Source organism: Trachemys scripta, chromosome 20 (assembly GCF_013100865.1).
Source record: "Trachemys scripta elegans isolate TJP31775 chromosome 20, CAS_Tse_1.0, whole genome shotgun sequence".
NCBI classification, from domain to species: domain Eukaryota; kingdom Metazoa; phylum Chordata; order Testudines; family Emydidae; genus Trachemys; species Trachemys scripta.
Window position 1 is genome coordinate 4112043 of NC_048317.1, and position 19234 is coordinate 4131276.

Consider the following 19234-nt stretch of genomic DNA (forward strand, 5'->3'; position numbering starts at 1 on the left):
ATTAAGAGACTTGCCCAGGGTCCCACTGGCTGGGGTGGGGTCTGTGGCAGAGAGTGGAGCTGAGCTCCAAGTCTTGACCACACGACCGTCGTCCTTCTCGGTGGCACTGCCCAGCGGCTTGTGAGGCTTTCTGGTGCCCAGGGAGAGGGGCAGCTGGCTGTAGGACTTTGCTCCTGTTTGTGGCCAGCAGGTGGCACGTTGTGGCTCTTCTCCCGGGACCTCGACAGCTGCTTTGGAACTGTTCCTAAAACTCTGGCGCTATGTTCGCTCTTGGTTCTTTCCCCTTTAGAAGCTTTAATATTCCATTTATTTCCTGACCAATGTTTGTCCTTTTCTGCCTGGCAAATGTTAATTCTCTCTTCCCCCCTCCTGTGTGTCTAGTGGAGCTGCAAGTCATGGCGAAAAGCAGCATTCGCTGTATCTCGGGCTCTGCTGACCAGAGTTTGCAAGGGACTAAACTCCCAGCTGCTCCTATTGTGCTCAATGGGGGGCAAAGTTGGGGGGGGGGGGGGGGGTTTCTCCATTGTTCTTAAGGGGGGTGTTGGGGAGGGAATTGCCATTGTTCTTAGTGGGAACTGAGCTCTTTGGAAAATCTGGCCGCGTGTGTGTCCGGGTCAGATTTGATCTCTGTTACGTGGGTGTGAATCCAGACTAACCAAAAGAAAGTCAGTGGTGTCACTCTGGATTTACGCTGGTGTGACTGGGATTGAAATCAGGCCGTTTGCCTCTCTGTGTCTCTTCATATCTCTGTCTCCACCTCTCTGTTTATGGGCCGGGTTCTCTTCACTAGCCCGTTTCACACTGTAACGCCTTTGCCTTGCATGGGGTGACTCCTGATTGACACCAGTGTGAGTGCAGTATCAGGCCGATCGTCTTTCCCTTCCCTCCCCAGCGGCAGAATCGCCCCCGTTGTCACCTAGATCTCTCCACCCTACCCTGTATGTCATATGCTCCGTACCCGGCTCCCAGACAGGAACTCCAGCAGCTCTGCCCAGACTGTTCCCAGCCTCCGCCCTGGCTTTGTGTGGTGACTTGACAATGCTGCTCACTCTCCCCCCAACCCCCGGTGGTGTTTGGTTTTGTGGTTCTCCCAGGGTGGGCTCCCCTCCGCCCTGCTCCCCCGCTGCCTGGAAGCAGCAGGGCCTGATCCTGCTTTCTCTTGCCCCGCTTGCTCCGGTGTCGTTACTCCTGATACGCACCCAGAGGAGACTCGCATGCAGAGACTGGGAGGATCTGAACACGCTGAAGAGGATGAGTGTATAATTTAACAGTGTTGCCTGGCGAGCTGCTTCTCCCCAATGCGACAGCCCTGTTTTATTGCAGTCATGAATTCTCTGCACCGTAATGACTGTCCAGCATGATAGGGGCCCATCGATTTCCTCTTCCTCGCACCCACTTCTTTTTGTTACCTAAGCAATAATGGTGATAATATTAGATGGTTCTTCACTGATAAGAGCTTCAATCAGAGGCAAGGCAGGGTACAGAACAGAACAACTCTGAGTGCTTTGCATCCGAGAACGACTCGGCCTCATCTTGCATTGAAAGGCAAAACTCCCTTTGATTTCAATGGAAGCAGCATCAAGCCCCAGATAAGGGCCCGATTGGGCTGGAAGGGGTCAGGACAGTTGTGATAAATTTTTTTGCAGCCCTGCTTCTGCGCTTCCTAGATCTGTTCAGGAGGAGAACTGCTGGGATAGAAGACTGCCTGTTCTTGCAGTACTTCCCGCCCAGCTCAAGTGAGACTAGGGTGACCAGAGAGCAAGTGTGAAAAATCGGGACGGGGGTGGGAGAGTAATAGGAGCCTATATAAGAAAAAGCCCCAAAATTGGGACTGTCCCTATAAAATCGGGACATCTGGTTGCCCCAAGTGAGACCTCCACCAGCCAGGTTCTGTTCTCCAGCAGTTCCTGACCCAATTCTGCAGCCCCAAGTAGCTATGATAACGTGGAGGAGCGGCCCAGAGCCAGACGTACTGATGTTTCCAAAGTTCATACATTGCTCAAGGTGGGTCGCACAGGACCCAGGGCCATCGCTTTAACTAACCGTGTGGGTGTCTCCTTTGTTGTCTCGCTGCGTCCCTCACTGCCCCTCATCTTGAACGGAGTCCTGCACACGTCCAGTGGAAACCCAGCTCCATCAATATCAGCAGCACGTCCAGCGGCATGAACACACCCAGCTGCTCTCCTGTCAGTAATGGAAGCACTCCTGCCCTGGCAGCTGAGAGCCCCAGGAGCGCCTGTTGCTTTGGCAACTCACAGGGTTGCTAGTTTAATGTTTGCTGGTGGACTTGGACACTTGCAAGAGGGAGGAGGGAGGACTGACGGGCTGTGATGGGAGCTGTAGGGAATGTTTACCAGGAAACTGGACTGCGTGAAACGCTCCTGATTTCACATTTCTTGATGAACGAGGAATTTAAAGGCGGTTCCGGTTTGTTTGCACTCCCCAGCTTTGGAAACATTCAGAGTCCGATCGGGATCCACACCAGACTTTGCGGTTTGGCCCATTTCTACTGGTGATCAAACATTGTCTCAAGAAAGCCTGGGGTTGAGCTTGCATCAAAACCATGCAGACCTCCTGCTGACTTGCATCAGACCCATGAAAGATTCATGCAAACCTCCTACTGAAACCATGCAAATCTAATACCAAAACCAGGCAAAACTTGTACAAACTTTGCAACAAAGCCACGTGAAACTTTGTGTCGACACTGTGCAAAACTTGAGCCGGCCTGGCATCAGACCCATGCAAAACTTGTGCAACCTTTGCAGCAAAACTCGGGCAAACCCTGTGTCAAAACCATGCAAACTTTGAACCTAAGCCATGTAAACTAGGCTCTGCTCAGCGGATGCTCTGAGTTTCACGTTCAGTGTTTAGTTAGAAACAGAGTGAAGGGGAAACTCGGGTTTGGCCAACACCGACTGAACTGACGAAAATGGGCCAGATCGTCAGCTGGTATAACTGAAGTCAATGGAGCCGTGCTGGTTTGCACCAGCTGGGGATCTGTGTCCATTCAGTCCAGTGGACCTACAGCAGAGTTGCACCAGCTAGGGAGCAGAGCAGAAAGAAAGAATGAACGAGAATCAATGTGGTGAGCAAATAGCTGCTCCTTCGATCTTGCTGAGATGTGCCAGGTGCTGGATGAATTGTGTGGCCTTTTCCTGGGTCATTCCCAGGCCAGAGGGGGTGGGTGGGTTAATTAGTCTGGGCTGGGGCTGGAGGCCAGCAATGACTTGGAGGCTCTTTAATCTCCATCCAGCACCGATACAGGGCGTGTACTTAACTCCTCTCCCTTCCGCACTGCATGTCTCCTAAGCCCTCTTCTTTTAAAGGCCTCCCCAGGACTGACCGTGCGAGGCCCCTTTCCAAAAGTCCAGGCCTTGGGGTGGGTGATGGGACGGGTGGTTTGGTGCAGAGTTGTCTGTGGGTCAGGGAGGATGGGGGGGGTGAGGGCAGGGGGTGTCAGCGGTGTGGGATTTGTGCACGGGAGGCGTGGAGTGGAAGAAGGTGCATGTGGGTCTGGGAGTGATGGAGGAGAAGGATTTCTTGGGCTAGGCGTAGGTAGAGGAGCGGCTGAGGGAGGCCTAGCTTGGAGGAACACCCAAAGGGCTCGGAGTCAGGTGGCCTGAGTTCAGGTCTCGGTTCGGCCACATGCCTTGGGCAAGTTACTTCACGTTCTGCCTCAGTTTCCCCATCTGTAACCTGGGGCTGATAATGCTGCCTCCCTTACTTGACAGACGTGTTGTCAGGCCTTGTCTACAGGACATAATGAGCCTGATTTCTCTAAAGGCTGGGGCCTTCACAGAGCTGCAGTGGCTTAATTTAAGGATATGATTTTAAGCCAATTTAGTTAAATTGGCCCAATTTCCTCCTGTAGACAAGGGCTCAGCTGATGACTGTGGGGCGTATTGGTCTCGTTACCTGCTGTAGCACTGCGAAGGGAGGGGGCGTGTGTGGGGGCTGGCGGAGTGTTGCAGAGGGAAGGAGGGTGAGATAGAGGGTGGGTGGGTTGCTAAGGAGAGGGGTGTGAGGACGTTACATCTGCATAGAGACACATTTACGGTACTCCCTGCAGGCTTATGCGCCCTACTCGGTCACTTGTCTTAATACACTAAGGACACCGGTGCTGTGGAACCATCCCACAGAGGTTCCAGTTCTTGCGATTTCTGGAATCGTATCCTGCATCACCTACTCCGGGGGTGGGGTGACGACGGAACCAGGAGCCAGACCCAAAGCCCAGTCCACCCCTTAACAGCCCCAGGGGTTCCCCAGCATCAAACGAAGATGCCCCGCGTGGCTATTGCACACAACGAGTTAGCTAGCAGAAGTGCAGCAAGGTGTCTGGGGCACTAAGGGCTGCAGCCACAACCCCTCGGGCGGTGCCTGTGCCAGATGTTACAGCCTAAGCAGGGCTGGGGCCTGGGGTCGGGACGGGGATGGGAGACCTCCAAGAAGGGTCCTGGTGGATGGACGGATAGAAGGGTGTGTCTGGGGATGGATGGATGGACTGACGAGTAGAAGGGCGTGTCTGGGGACTGATGGACAGACTGATGGGTAGAAGGGTGTGTCGGGGTCGGACGGATTGACGGGTAGAAGGGCGTGTCTGGGGATGGATGGACTGATGGATATAAGGATGTGTCTGGGGATGGATAGACGGACGGACTGACTGGCGGATAGAAGGACGTGTCTGGGGATGGACGGACGGACTGACTGACTGGTAGAAGGGCGTGTCTGGGGACGGATGGATGGACTGATGGGTAGAAGGGTGTGTCTGGGGATGGATGGATGGACTGACGGGTAGAAGGGTGTGTCTGGGACGGATGGATGGACTGACGGGTGGAAGGACGTGTCTGGGGATGGACGGACGGACTGACTGGCGGATAGAAAGACGTGTCTGGGGATGGACAGACGGACTGACTGGCGGATCGAAGGGCGTGTCTGGGGACGAATGGATGGATGCTGTTGATAACACTGAGCTCAGAATGAGGCCTATAGGACGCCTGCTCTGTCTAGGCACCGGCATTTTTATGCATTCCTTCTCTGGGTGTTACAGACGTCTAGCGAAACGCCTCCCTGTAGAAGAGCTCCCTGAGGGATAGCTCAGTGGTTTGAGCATTGGCCTGCTAAACCCAGGGTTGTAAGTTCAATCCTTGAGGGGGCCACTTAGGGAGCTGGGGCAAAATCAGTACTTGGTCCTGCTAGTGAAGGCAGGGGGCTGGACTCGATGACCTTTCAAGGTCCCTTCCAGTTCTAGGAGATGGGATATCTCCATTAATTTACATTTACATTTACAAGAAGGGTTTGCTCCCCCTCATGTTAGGAGTGAACTATCTAATGTCCCCTCAGGCAAAGTTGTGTCCTTTCCTCTTTATTGTGGGCTTACAGCTTTGTGCAAAGGGGTCAGGTGGCCATCGTTCAGGGGTATAAAAGGCAGCTGCTCCCTGATCTTTGGGCTCAGCTATTGATTGGGGAGTGCTTAACGAAGAGAGCTGGAGCCAGGGCTGTGGGAATGTGCTGCCCTCTCCGCAGGGCAGGGAAGCTGGTTGCTCTGGTATGTGTGCGGGGTTAGTTGGTATCGCCCTGGTGAGGAATGGGGTGAGGCTGCCCCTGGCTGGAGGGCGGCGGGGTGCATAGCAACGAGCCCGCTTGTGTCTTGCCCTCACCAGTGTGTCTCTTGCAGGCTTCACAAGTGCTGTGGCCTCTGGCCTCAGCTTCAGATCCTTGAAATGGACATCCCTGTCTTCCTCCGATCCGCTCCGCCTTGCTGAGAGAAGGGGTGTCCTTTCCACGGGGGCGACTCCGGCTCTTGTGGAAGGAGTCTGGCCGGTAGTGCTGGAGTTCAGGCTGTATCCCCAGAACGTGGCATGTGAGAGCCTGGTGTAGTGCAGGTCCTCCGAACGCCATCCCGCCCCCTGGTGTCCCCAGCTCTGTTCGGGAGGGGTGATCGGGGAGTTTGGGCTTCACAATGATCCCGCGATTAAAGCTATTGCTGGACTGCAGCCTTTGTCCCTCCTCTCTGCTGAGGTGGCCTACGTGGGAGTTTGCGGTGGTGGCTGTGGCAGCATATGCGATGTGGACGCTTGGTCCACTAGGGACTTAAACTGTGAGCTCTCTGGGGCAGGGGATTGTACAGCTCCTAGCACACTGGGGTCCCTGTCCATGACTGGAGATCCAGGGTGCTACCATAGTACGAATAGGAACTGGAGTGGGACCCGGCAGGTGGCAGCAACAGCTTTTGAACTGGGCTGGATGTACCAACCTAGAGGTGAGGGGCTCCCTCTGCCAATGCTAGTTCCTAGATCATCCTGTCCCACTTCTTTCCCCGTTTCTCTGTCTCTGGCTTCTGACTCTCCCCTGCTCCCTCCTGCTTGAATTTCATGGTGCATGCAGATCGGTGTGCGTATGAGCTAAAGACACTTCAAAGCCCATAATGAGCTCTTCTTTATCTTCCTGAGCCTGTTAGGCTGAGCTGAGCCGTCTTCCCGTGGCCTGCGAGGCTGTACGTGATCAGTGTGTGTGTGCGCGCGCCTTGATCTCGCTGTTCGTCCTTATGATGAAGCATTTCCCCTTTCCTGCTCCCCGTCCCTTTGTCTGCCTGCCTTTGACTTCCAAGCCCACTTCTCTGTGGACTCATGAGCCTGCAACTCTGTCCTTTTTTCCCTTGTGAAGAACGGGGCTATTCAGACACGCTCCCAGCTGAGCCATGCAAAAGCCTGGCAGAGCCTTGTTAAAATGAGGAATATTCAACCGCTTCATCAGTCCCAGCCCGGATTCCTCATTTAACTCAAATCCCGAACCATAGATCTGGGCCAGATCCCATCTCCCGGGCCCATCTGTAATGTCCAGGGGGGAGAAAATCCCTCGTCTGGGGGAGTGGGAAGGTTGCAGTGGCTGGATGTAGGGTGGGTTTGGCCACAGGGCTCCCCCTTCCCATGTGGTACGATTATTTTACCTCCCTGCCACTGCAGCTTTCCCTCCACCTGGGACGGGATGGACGTGTTGTGGCCCTGCCTGGAGCCCGTCGCCAGGGCTGCCCAGGGGGGGGGGGGGGGGCAAGTGGGGCAATTTGCCCTGGGCCTCGCAGGGACCCCCACGAGAATATGGTATTCTATAGTATTGCAACTTTTTTTTATGGAAGGGGCCCCCGAAATTGCTTTGCCCCAGGCCCCCTGAATCCTCTGGGTGGCCCTGCCCATTGCCTTAGCCGCAGGAGGTGCTGGGTGGGAGAAGACGGACTCTCTCCCCTCATGGCCTCAGAGCAGGACTCTGCCTGCGCCGGCGTCTCTGGCCCATGGAGCTGAGCGCCCCGTCTTGACTCCTCCCTGCTTTGCCTCTAGATGGTTGGGCTTTCCTCCACTGTTGGAAGGGGATGACGCAGGGCCTGTGTTGGATTTTAACCCCCATTGTGGCAGGGGGGATTAAAGGCCTCTCCAAACCAAGCCCCAAAGAGGGGCTGCGTGGCTCTTCCAGGCAGACAGCTGCGGGAGCGGGTAAAGGGCAGGCCGCTGGGTGCCTGGCTAGCTGGAGCTGTGGGAACCTGCAGCACTCCTCTTTCAAAGCGGCTGGGGAAGGCCCGTTCAGAATCAGGCTGGGAGAAGAAGCCTCTGGGCTGGCTTCCCCTGCCCCATGCCTTGCTTCCCCTCCCCTGGCTGGGAGAATTCCCTTTGGGGCGTCTCTGCAGGCACCAGCCATGCGGGGACAGGAAGGGGATGCTGCCTGTTATCCCGTCATAGAATCATAGAATCATAGAATATCAGAGTTGGAAGGGACCTCAAGAGGTCATCTAGTCCAACCCCCTGCTCAAAGCAGGACCAATTCCCAGCTAAATCATCCCAGCCAGGGCTTTGTCAAGCCGGGCCTTAAAAACCTCCAAGGAAGGAGACTCCACCACCTCCCTAGGTAACGCATTCCAGTGTTTCACCACCCTCCTAGTGAAATAGTTTTTCCTGATATCCAACCTGGACCTCCCCCACTGCAACTTGAGACCATTGCTCCTTGTTCTGTCATCTGCCACCACTGAGAACAGCCGAGCTCCATCCTCTTTGGAACCCCCCTTCAGGTAGTTGAAGGCTGCTATCAAATCCCCCCTCATTCTTCTCTTCTGGAGACTAAACAATCCCAGTTCTCTCAGCCTCTCCTCATAAGTCATGTGCTCCAGACCCCTAATCATTTTTGTTGCCCTCCGCTGGACTCTTTCCAATTTTTCCACATCCTTCTTGTAGTGTGGGGCCCAAAACTGGACACAGTATTCCAGATGAGGCCTCACCAATGTCGAATAAAGGGGAACAATCACGTTCCTCGATCTGCTGGCAATGCCCCTACTTATACAGCCCAAAATGCCGTTAGCCTTCTTGGCAACAAGAGCACACTGTTGACTCATATCCAGCTTCTCGTCCACTGTGACCCCTAGGTCCTTTTCAGCAGAACTGCTACCTAGCCATTCGGTCCCTAGTCTGTAGCAGTGCATGGGATTCTTCCGTCCTAAGTGCAGGACTCTGCACTTGTCCTTGTTGAACCTCATCAGGTTTTTTTTCTGCCCAATCCTCTAATTTGTCTAGGTCCCTCTGTATCCGATCCCTACCCTCTAGTGTATCTACCACGCCTCCTAGTTTAGTGTCATCTGCAAACTTGCTGAGAGTGCAGTCCACACCATCCTCCAGATCATTAATAAAGATATTAAACAAAACCGGCCCCAGGACCGACCCTTGGGGCACTCCACTTGAAACCGGCTGCCAACTAGACATGGAGCCATTGATCACTACCCGTTGAGCCCGACGATCTAGCCAGCTTTCTATCCACCTTACAGTCCATTCATCCAGCCCATACTTCTTTAACTTGGTGGCAAGAATACTGTGGGAGACCGTATCAAAAGCTTTGCTAAAGTCAAGAAATAACACATCCACTGCTTTCCCCTCATCCACAGAGCCAGTTATCTCATCATAGAAGGCAATTAGGTTAGTCAGGCACGACTTCCCCTTCGTGAATCCATGCTGACTGTTCCTGATCACTTTCCTCTCCTCTAAATGTTTCATAATTGATTCCTTGAGGACCTGCTCCATGATTTTTCCAGGGACTGAGGTGAGGCTGACTGGCCTGTAGTTCCCCGGATCCTCCTTCTTCCCTTTTTTAAAGATGGGCACTACATTAGCCTTTTTCCAGTCATCTGGGACCTCCCCCGATCGCCATGAGTTTTCAAAAATAATGGCTAATGGCTCTGCAATCTCACCCGCCAACTCTTTTAGCACCCTCGGATGCAGCGCATCCGTCCCTTCCTGCCGGGCTGGCTTGTCTCCTCCGTGCTACTGCCCGGCGTCTAGCTATCAGCACTTGGGCTGCCGAGAGACGACTTCTTCCACGGGCCACTGAGCTGCAGGCCCCGTCCAGCCAATCATGCCTAACTGACATGGACAGTGGCTCCTGGCTGGACAATGAAGATAATCCTAACGTGGCCCATGTAGGCCTGCTGTTCCTTGTGCACTGGGACGCCTGAGGGGGTTGGAACTTCCCACCCTGCCTGCATGAGGGCTTGGCTGCCAGCTGGTTGGGGGATGCTGCTTCATGCTGCTGGGGAAACCTGGGTCCCCCGTGTTCCCATGCACGTGGCACACAGGCCATTGCCACGCTGCTCACGTGGGACCAGGGGCGGGGGTGAAGCTGCGGCTGCCCACCGAGTGTCAGAACCTCGAGCCACCCCGATAACCCATTACTCAGCTCTCTGCCTAGGCAGGCAGAGGAAAGCAAGCGCCCAGCCGGACCATTTTCTGGGCGGCGTGCAGAAGTCTCAGGGCCCAGCTGCTTGGAAGGACTGGCTGCCCCCGATGTTCCTGCCCTTCAGGAGAATCGAGTCCCCTGGCTCCTGAGGCCCCTGGCTGTTTTCTCCGGAGTGGCCCTCAGCACATGGCTGTGCCCGCACTAGCATCCCATGGCCACACCAGGGGGAGACTAGCTTTGGGGTCTCCATCCTGTATCAGAGAACGGCTCGTCTCGTATCTGATTGCTTGATGCCTGCCAGACCCTCACCCCACAATGTCCCCTCCCCCGTCACCATGCGGCTGTGTCTCTCTTCTCTCTCTCTGGAGTCTTCTCTGTTCCGAATTGGCTGCCTGATCAAACCGGTCCAGGCTGCATCTTCCTCGAAGGGGCAGAGATCCCACCTCTGTCACCTCCCGAGCCTCAGCTTTGTGTTCTCCCTTCCTTTTCATTTTTGCTCCTGCAGTTTTCTTTTTTCTTAGCACATTAATTGGAAAAGCAAAAAAACCCAACCCCTGGGTTGGTTGGCTGTTGCAGGCCAGATGCTCGGCCGGTGTAATTCAGCCCTGCGCCCTTCACTTCAGTGGAGCTATTCTGCTTTATGCAAGCGGCGGAGCTGGCCCTGTGGCTGCAATCGCTGTGAAGTCCTAGGCAGAATCTCTTCCTCGCCACGTTCCTGAGCTGACGCCTTCAAACGGAGCCTGATGATCTTTGAGAGCTGAGCTCCCTGTTGAGTGGCACCTGTCAGTTGGCTAGACGGGGCGCTGCAGGTGTCTGGGGGCAGTTTGCTGTCTCTGCGCTTCCAATGCCGCATCATGGGATCTGATGTCTTTCAAGATCCACCCTCTTCAATCTCCTTAGTTCATGATCCATAGCAATAAAGCCATCATCTGAGGCTGGCTCTTGGGAGCTGTAGTGACTGGGCTTTCGGTTCATGGGGGATGTGCTGCTGCAGTCCTTTGAGAGCTTCAACAGGACGCTGTTCACAAATGCTGGTGCTAGTGGGGGCCGAGTGGCTGTGGCTCCCAGGGGCTGCTTCAGGAGATGATCGTGCTCTGTCCCGGTGAAACTGAAGCCCTAAACGTACGCCCACGGAAGGTAAAGAAGTGTCGTCCCTGTGGGGCGGGCTGAGACTCAGCAAGTAACATGCCCAAGGTCACACAGTGAATCAGTTGCAGAGCTGGGAATAGAACCCAGGAGTCCAGACTCTCAGTATTGTCTTAACCAAAAGTCTCATTGCTTGGGGATTTTGCTTGTACACCTCTACCCTGATATAACGCTGTCCTTGGGAGCCAAAAAATCTTATCGCCTTATAGGTGAAACCGCGTTATATCGAACTTGCTTTGATCTGCCGGAGCGCACAGCCCCGCCTGCCCGGAGCCGCTGCTTTACTGCGTTCTATCTGAATTCGTGTTCTATCGGGTCATGTTATATCGGGGTAGAGGTGTATTTTCTGCACCCTGGGGTGCTGCCAGTTAGCTCCATTGCCTAACTTAAAGCGGGAGCTCTGAATTCCATCCTTCAGGATAAGATGGGGTCCTGCAGCGTCTCTGGAGGGGTCCCAAAGCACTTTACAGCCTCTGGAAAGGCTGGGTTCTGATCTCGTTTAGGTGATGTCAAAGAGACGAGATGGGACCTAACCGGTATAGTGTGTGTGTGTGTGCGCGCACACGCGTCATGAGTTACTGAGGATTTGCACTGGTATGTCCAGGATTAGACTCAATTCTTTATCTAGAGGAATCCCTGGAGTCTTAGGGCCCGATTCTGTTGCTCTGCACCTCGTGTTCTTGCTTACACCAGTGCAGAGTGCTGCCCTTCTGATGGATCCGTGCCTGCTTTGCACTAGTGTAAATGGTGCAGGGAGGATGGTGAATGCAGCGGGGCCTGTTGCACGGCTCTAGCATAGTGCGGCGCAAGGCCTGAGGAGCAGGGTGACGGAGGAGGAGTGCCCCGTTTACAGGTGGAGGGACCTGCCTGCTTCTCCATGACGCCCAGGGATTCCTAGAGGCTTCAGTGTGTGTCACTGTCACGCCAGTATTTCCTTGCTCTGCTCTAGGAGTAATTGCTCAGATGGGGACGTGGGGCAACTCCCATCCCTCCCCTGGAATGTTAATGAGTCAAGAAGACTCAGACAAATGGCTCATTAAGAAGCAGTGCTGCATTGCAGGATTTTTCATCCCACCGACCGCTGCATCAGCAGAGACAGCACCTCTCTCTCCCCAACCCTGGCGAAGGATCTGTCAGGGAGCCCAGGCCTGTGCCAGAATTAACCACGTGCTTAATAAACTACCCCTCATGCCCAACGACCCGTCTGCAGAGTCCTCTGGGGGAGAAGTGAACGAGGTGCAGTGGGCGTCATAAACCAACCCTCCGCTCTCGTCTCCTCCCCAGAATTAGATCCTTCCCTTTCCCTGGCCCAATAGGATAGAATTGGAGTCGGGGTTCTGGCCTCCCCCCGCCCCCCACTTGCTGATGGCAGGCGCCGGAGCCAAACTCCACAGCCTGGGTCAATCCAACGCAAACGTCCAGTCCGTTCGGGGGCGGACACCTGGCTAAGAATTTACGAGGCAGAAAGGCCAATTCTCGAGCAGCGGAGCTGGAACGCGGCTTTTGGAACGAAGGGCACAACGCAAATACGAATCATTCAGACGCTGCAGCCCTGGAGCTGTGCCTGTCTAGGGATGGAACCTCCCGAATCCATCAACTCGGGCATCTGGGCCTGGCTCCCTGCACCCTGTGCCGTCACGTACCCCAGAATTATTGGGCTCAGTCCCGGGGTAATAGGGTGCACATCTCTCTGCACCCTGGGTGAATAACTGCACAGGGGCAGGGGGATGGTGCGTGAGTCGTGTCCAACACTTGGGGATTCAAAGGAAGGATAGAGCCTCAGGCCGGGTCTCCCTTCTGCGGGGGAGAGACTAGGATGACCAGACAGCAAATGTGAAAAATCAGGACAGGGGGTGGGGGGGTAATAGGAACCTATATAAGAAAGAGACCCAAAAATCGGGACTGTCCCTATAAAATCAGGACACCTGGTCACCCTAGGAGAGACCTACTAGCCACATCACTCGTGAGCATGTGGGAGTTTTTCCAGGGTGCACGGGGCGGTGAGGAGCCCAGCTCTGCTTGAAGGTGGAAGGGACTTGGGGGTGCACCTCCCCCACCCCTGGTTTGTGCCTTTGAAGACTCTCCCACTGTAGGCTCCAAGTTTCAGAAGTGGCTGCTGAGTTGGGGTCTCTGGATGCCCACTCTGACCCTCATTTTCTTTTCCAGAGGGGCTGGCCACGTGTAACTCTCACTGCATTCAGTGGGACCTGCGAGCAACAGGCACCTCTTAAAGGTTGGGCACCCAGCAAGGGAGACTGCTGAAACTAGAGGCTGATGTCGGAATGGGTTGGCCTCGTCGTTCCCCGCAGCTTCCAGGCTGGGTGGGCTGAGAAATCGTCCCTCAAACCCTCCCTCCTCATGGGCGATCCCCGCCAGCTGACGGGAGCTGGGTGGCCGCGCTCAGGAAGGGGTGTTTAATACTAACCAGGGCAGCTGTTGCTGTCAGGCTGTTGTTTGGGAGACCCCCAGCCTGAGTTTGCCGACTTGGGAAGGCTGGAGAGTTGAACTCAGGCTGAGCGATCCCAGGGGAGGAGGGCGGAGGGAAGGCTGCGTGACTTAGATCCAAATCCCAGGCCGGCAAGCCACCGACGTGCCCCTGCGTGGGCTGGACGTGCTGAAGTTACAACTGGCCCATATCTTGATCGGGGTGTGGGGACGGATGGTACAATAGTCATGTCTGAAACTTTTTTTTTTTAATCCAAACCCTTCCCCGGGCCAGTGGCATGGGGGGAGAGGGACCTGCACCTGTCAATTTTGAATGGATTCCAAACGCTTCTTTCTATTCTGACAAAATCAAAACTGTGCCTGCGGAAGACTTCAGGGTTGTTGTTGTGTGGTTTTTTTTAAGTAAACTTGATTCTTTTAAAAAAATTTTCATGGCAAATAATTTCTCTTCTTTTAAGCCAGCCCTGGCGGAAGCCTCTCCCGGCCACTGGGATCCTAACATCCCGCAAATGGGTCTGGAAAGACTCCAGGGCAGAGGGTAGCATGGGAAGTCACAACCTAACTGCCCTTGCTTGCGGGCACCGAAGTTCCCGCTCCCATTCCTGAGAGAACCTCTTCTAATCCAAAGTCTCCCATCACTGTTATTCTCTGTGGACCAGTCACAAGTGGGCTATGCTGGTTTGATACTTCTCCCTACACACGGCTGCCCCGTGGAGCTGTGCGTGACATGCTAGAGAAGTGTTTTATGTGCCAACTGCGGGACGGGGGACAGGGCTGGCGGAATGATAAATAGCCAGGCTCAGGCGTTTGTAGAAGCAGAGTTAATTAGCTGCCTTGATGGACGATACGGCACCTGTAGGCTGAGACTCAGCCAGTGAATGGCAACGAACTGCTCTGCCTGTCTGGGCAGGGTTGGTGCCCTGGGAAGTGGCTTTAGGCTCAAGGGAGAGGGAATCATAGTGGGGGGGAGGGGGAAGCGATGTTATTGCTGATCCCACAGAAGTGCGACCTCCAGCCAGGTAATAGAGGAGAGAGCGCTCTTAATTAGTGGTGGAGCATGTCTCCTGGGCTCCCAATCCCCGCCATGCATCGGGAGCCCAGCAAGGCTGCACGCGTGTGGCTGCGCGGGCTCGTTACAAGGCAGATCTGAGTCACTTCCAAGAGGCTTCCAGTCTCCAGCGCCTCTTGCTAACGGGGCGCGGGGCGGTGACGGGGCATGAATAACCAGCCTAGTCTGGGGATCGTGCCAGTGTCTGAGTGCTGCTGGGCAGCAAGTCTGGGGGGTAGGGGGGTGGGAGAGCCTCACGTGGGCTGACTCCCGTGGCCTAACCAAGTGGCAGTGGCCTTGCTAACAGCCCTGCTGGGGGCAGCATAGCCCTGGAGCATCCGGTGCTGGGCTGAGCCTCGGGGATTCCATTCCTGGCTCTGTCACTGACCTGCAGGGTGTCCTTGGGCACCTCACCTCTCTTTGTGCCTGTTCCCCTTCTCCCTTCGTCTCTTGTCTATTCAGCCTGTAAACCCTTCCTGGCAGAGACTGTCTCACTGTGTGTCCTTGCAACACCTAGCGCAATAGGGCCCTGAGCTTGTTCGCTCCTCTAATACAAATCTACCCCTCCCGCCCCCACCTGATGGCCTCTGCCTTTTAGCATTTCCTCGCTCTCGCTCCCTAGTCTAGCGCCTGCCTCTCTCGCACTTTCGCGCCCTCGCTCTCGTCGCCATGCTCTCGGAGGCTTCTTTGCCAGCACAGCCCCCTCGCCTCGCTCTGAAATTACGACTTTGTTTAGCTTGCATTTGCAATTCCTTGGCTGATATTTATCCTTCATGACTTTTAAAATCTTGCCTCATCCCTTATTGATAGCTGCCTTGCGGTTTTTCTGCCCCTCTCCCGAGCAGTGGCCTGTCTGAAGCCCTGTCGTTTTGGTTTAGTGAATAGTAACTGGTTCTGATTTCCTGATTACATCAAATGCATTTGTAGTGATCCTTGCGCCCTGCTAACTCAGTGTGCACCAGTTTCCTTTCTCTCTGGATTTTGATCTGCTTTGGGTCAGAGTTAACCCTTGAAACCTAGCTGGGCTGCCTAGGGTGAAATCACTAGGAATTTGGCCATTAGGGTGACCAGACAGCAAATGTGAAAAATTGGAATGGGGTGGGGGGTAATAGGAGCCTATATAAGAAAAAGACCCCAAAATTGGGACTGCCCCTATAAAATCAGGACATCTGGTCACCCTAGTGGCTATTGACGTCAGAGGCCCCCAGGGGAGTTGCCGTGGGTCCGTTCAGCAGAGACTGCTTCAGAGGAAGGTGTAAGGAGCAGGCATAGGCCGATGGGGGAGAATCTGACCTCATATTAGATCTCATCCTGGTGGCATCTACTTAGAGATTGGCGTTAACTCAGGAGTGTGAGGCATAGGGATGTAGGACACGGGACTAGAAGGGACCACCTAGGTTATAGAGTCCAGGCCCCTGCTACTGCAGGCAACTCTGTCCCATAATCCTGTCCCAAATTCGTTAATGTCCCTTCCAAATGTTTGTTGGCAGTAACTCTCATAACTCTGATCGTATCTGTGTAAAATTCAGATTTTTTTTTTTCCAGAATCTTGCTGATTTCTTGGTCTTAATGACATCCTGTGACAATGAGTTCTACAGTTTAATGATATGGGGATAGCTCAGTGGTTTAAGCATTGGCCTGCTAAACTGAGGGTTGTGAGTTCAATCCTTGAGGGGGCCATTTAGGGAACTGGGGTAAAATCTGTCTGGGGATTGGTCCTGCTTTGATCAGGGGGTTGGACTAGATACCTCCTGAGGTCCCTTCCAACCCTGATATTCAATGTTATCCTTCAATCAGTTCTGAATTTGCCACCTTTTTAGTTGCATTGAATGTCCTCTTGCTCTTTTGAGACAGGGAGAACAGAAGCTCCTGATCTCCCTCCTCTAGACCATTAATCACATCATCTCAATCTGTCATTACTACATATATGCTACCAGATTATAAACATTTAACAAAAATAAGATCTCCAAACATTCCCACCCATGTATGTGCATATTACCGCTGCCCAGCTCCGTCTGCCTTCTTAATAAAACTTGGCACTTTACACATTCAAAGCCCTGTGCAAACATTAACTAACTAAGCCTCCCAGCGTCCCTTTGAGGTATTTGGTATCCTCTCCACTTTACAGATGGTGGACACTGAGGAACAGAGCAGGGAAGTGAATGTTTAGGTTGGTTCTTTCATCAGAATGGAAATTCCAGTGAAACGGCCGTGCTTTGGGAATGTACCTCCACAAGAGCTGCAGAGAGTACCAGCTGTGACGGAGTTAATGTGTACATCTTGAATGGTTCTGGGGGTCTTGAAACCCATCTGGGTTTCTACAGAAGGGAGAAGATGGTCTTCTGGCTAAAGTGTACAACTACGCGTTAGGACTCCTGGGTTCTATTCCTGACTCTGCCACTGTCTTGCAGTGTGACACCGCGAATAAGCCACTTCAGGCCTTGTGCCTCAGTTTCCCTCCTTTAAAAAGGGGATAATTCATTGCTCACCTCTTAGGCATGTTGTGGGGGTTTCTGCATTATTTGTAGGGGGTTTGGGACCATCTGAGGGAGGGAGGCTAACCGGCCGTTGAGTTAAACAGCGTTATTCCTGATCTATAGCAGTGTGAGGGGGAAATCAGGCCAGCTGTGCATCGAGGACTGGGATAAAATGCCCAGTCAGAAAGAAGAAGGTGTAGGCAGCGCAGCTGTGCAGGTGATTTTGCCTTGGAGTTTTGATACAGAACCTCTGGGTTCAGAGAGGCTGCAGACCTGTGGGATATCGGCTTGTCTGCTTCACTTAGAGGCTTGGAGATAGAAATGTCTCTTGTTCTATCAGTGATAGGTTCTGAGTTGGCTCTGGGCCTCTGTGACATTTTATGTGATTCAGTAATACCAGCCGCAGCAAAACATCTGTCAAGGAAACAGGGAGGGAAAAAAAATCAGCAAACAGGAATGAGCCGTTATGTAGGTCAATGTACTGAGCAATAAGATAACAGTGGGTGTGTGTTTAAAACCTTCAAGGAGCAATGCTAAGCAAATTTTCAGGCCACTTTCTCCTACTGAAGGGAAATTGAGAGGAAAGTGCTTTATATTAAAGTATCCAAGAATCCCTCCTGCTTCATGCTCGGAGGAGTTGATGGCGAGGCCAGGGAGAGGCAGTGCAGAGAGGGGAAGTCATTGCTTAACGCGGCTCCACCCCTTGCTGTTGGCTTCTTGGAGCCCCATACTGCATGGGGGGGCCTTTCGGAACAATGAGCCACGGGCCGCGATGGGGGCCAGATCCTCAGCTGGGCTAAATCAGGGCACCCCCTGCTGATTTACATCATCTGAAGATCTGAGCACAGCACCGGAGTTGGAAAATCCTAGATTCTCATCCTGGCTCGGCTGACTCGCTGGCTGCCCCTGGGCAAGGCCCTTCACCGCCACGTGCCTCAGTTTCCCCTTCTATAAAACTGGGATAATGCTACTTGATGGAGGTGAGATTTAAAATCTGGCAGCAGCTTCTGCATGGATCCCGGACTGGATAGAAAACAGACCAGCGGGGAAAACCCGGCTCTCTTGGGAGCCAATGGCAAAACTCCCCTTGGTCTAGCGAGGTGTTAACTATCCCAGGAACGGCCAGGCGGACTGTGGATGATCCTCCAGTGGCAAAGGGCCCAGGCGGGGCTCTTATGTCCCACCCATCCCCTGCCCGCTGATGGTGCTGCAGGGGGAAAGGGTGCAGCCAGGCTGCCCCCTTCTTATGCCAGTTCTCGGCTGGCTTTTCAGCCCCTCGTGGTCTTTGCAGCTCTCTGTCCATTGGAGATGCCCTAGCCCAGCACAGAGCTGTGGGCCATGCACCGAGCAGCCCTGGGGTCAGAAGGAGCTTGAAGGCAGCTTAGCAAATGCCCCTGCTTCAGCCAGTGCCTTTTGGCTACAGCTGAGAATCCTGCCCAATATTCCTTTGCAGGCTCTTCCCAGACACTTCTGTACTGCCCCTTTCCCCACTCACTCTGGGCTGTCCCCGCCTGCTTTGGGGGCGACTTGAAAGCACAATCCCAGGCTGTTCTGCCTGGCAAATCTCCACCACGCTGCAGTGGGCAGCAGCAGCGACATGCAGTTGTGCTTCTCCGTGCGTAGGACATGCCACCCGCACGAGGGTCATATTCAGGGGCCTGATCCCCTGGGCAGGGTGGGGGCCCTAGACCAGGAAATGCTGCGGGGTGGGGGCAGATGTGGAACCAAAAGCTGCTTTATCTAGGTCAAGCCCACCCCACCGTGTGGCTATACTGTGGCTTTTAGCTGGCTGCAGGCCCCACCGGAGGGCTGTGCCCGCGGGGAGATGCTGCCAGCATGTGGGCTCCAACGTGCCTAGGACTTAACCAGAGGGGCAGAGGTTCACCCCCCTGTGTGCACCCCATCCCATTGCCTTAGGCCACGTACAGTCCCCCTGCTCCTCCCAGCTTCTCCATCCCACCCCAGACCCTCTTCCAACCCCCCAACAGTCCTTTTCCACTAGATGCTGCCTTAGTGTGCACTGAGCCGCCTGCCGGGGCACCAGTGCTCTTGGGAGAGGAGTAGGGTTACCATATTTTGTGCCTCCAAATGGAGGACACTCCGGGGCCCTGCCCCCAGCCCCGCCCCTGCCCCCACCCCAACTCCGCCCCCTCCCCAAAGTCTCCGCCCCCCTCCCCTGCTTCCCGCGAACATTTAATTCGCGGGAAGCCTGAAGCAGGTAAAGGGGGAGGTGTGGCCCAGGCTGGCCCCCCAGCGGCTCCAGCCTGGGTCGGCTCGGGCCCTGGGGTGCCAGCCCCGGCCGACCACCTCCGGCGGCCCGGCGCACCCCCCGGCCCCGCGACCCCGGCCCGGCTCCCGGACCAGCCCCCCGGCCCGGCGCACCCCCCCCGCGGCTCGGCGCACCCCCCCCGGA

At 54.6% G+C, this 19234-nt stretch overlaps 1 protein-coding gene across 2 annotated transcripts in view; it reads left to right on the plus strand.

Annotated features, from left to right (window-relative positions):
* DLGAP3 (DLG associated protein 3) overlaps positions 1-19234 on the plus strand; it is a 136770-nt gene that overhangs the window by 63191 nt on the left and 54345 nt on the right. The window lies entirely within an intron of this gene.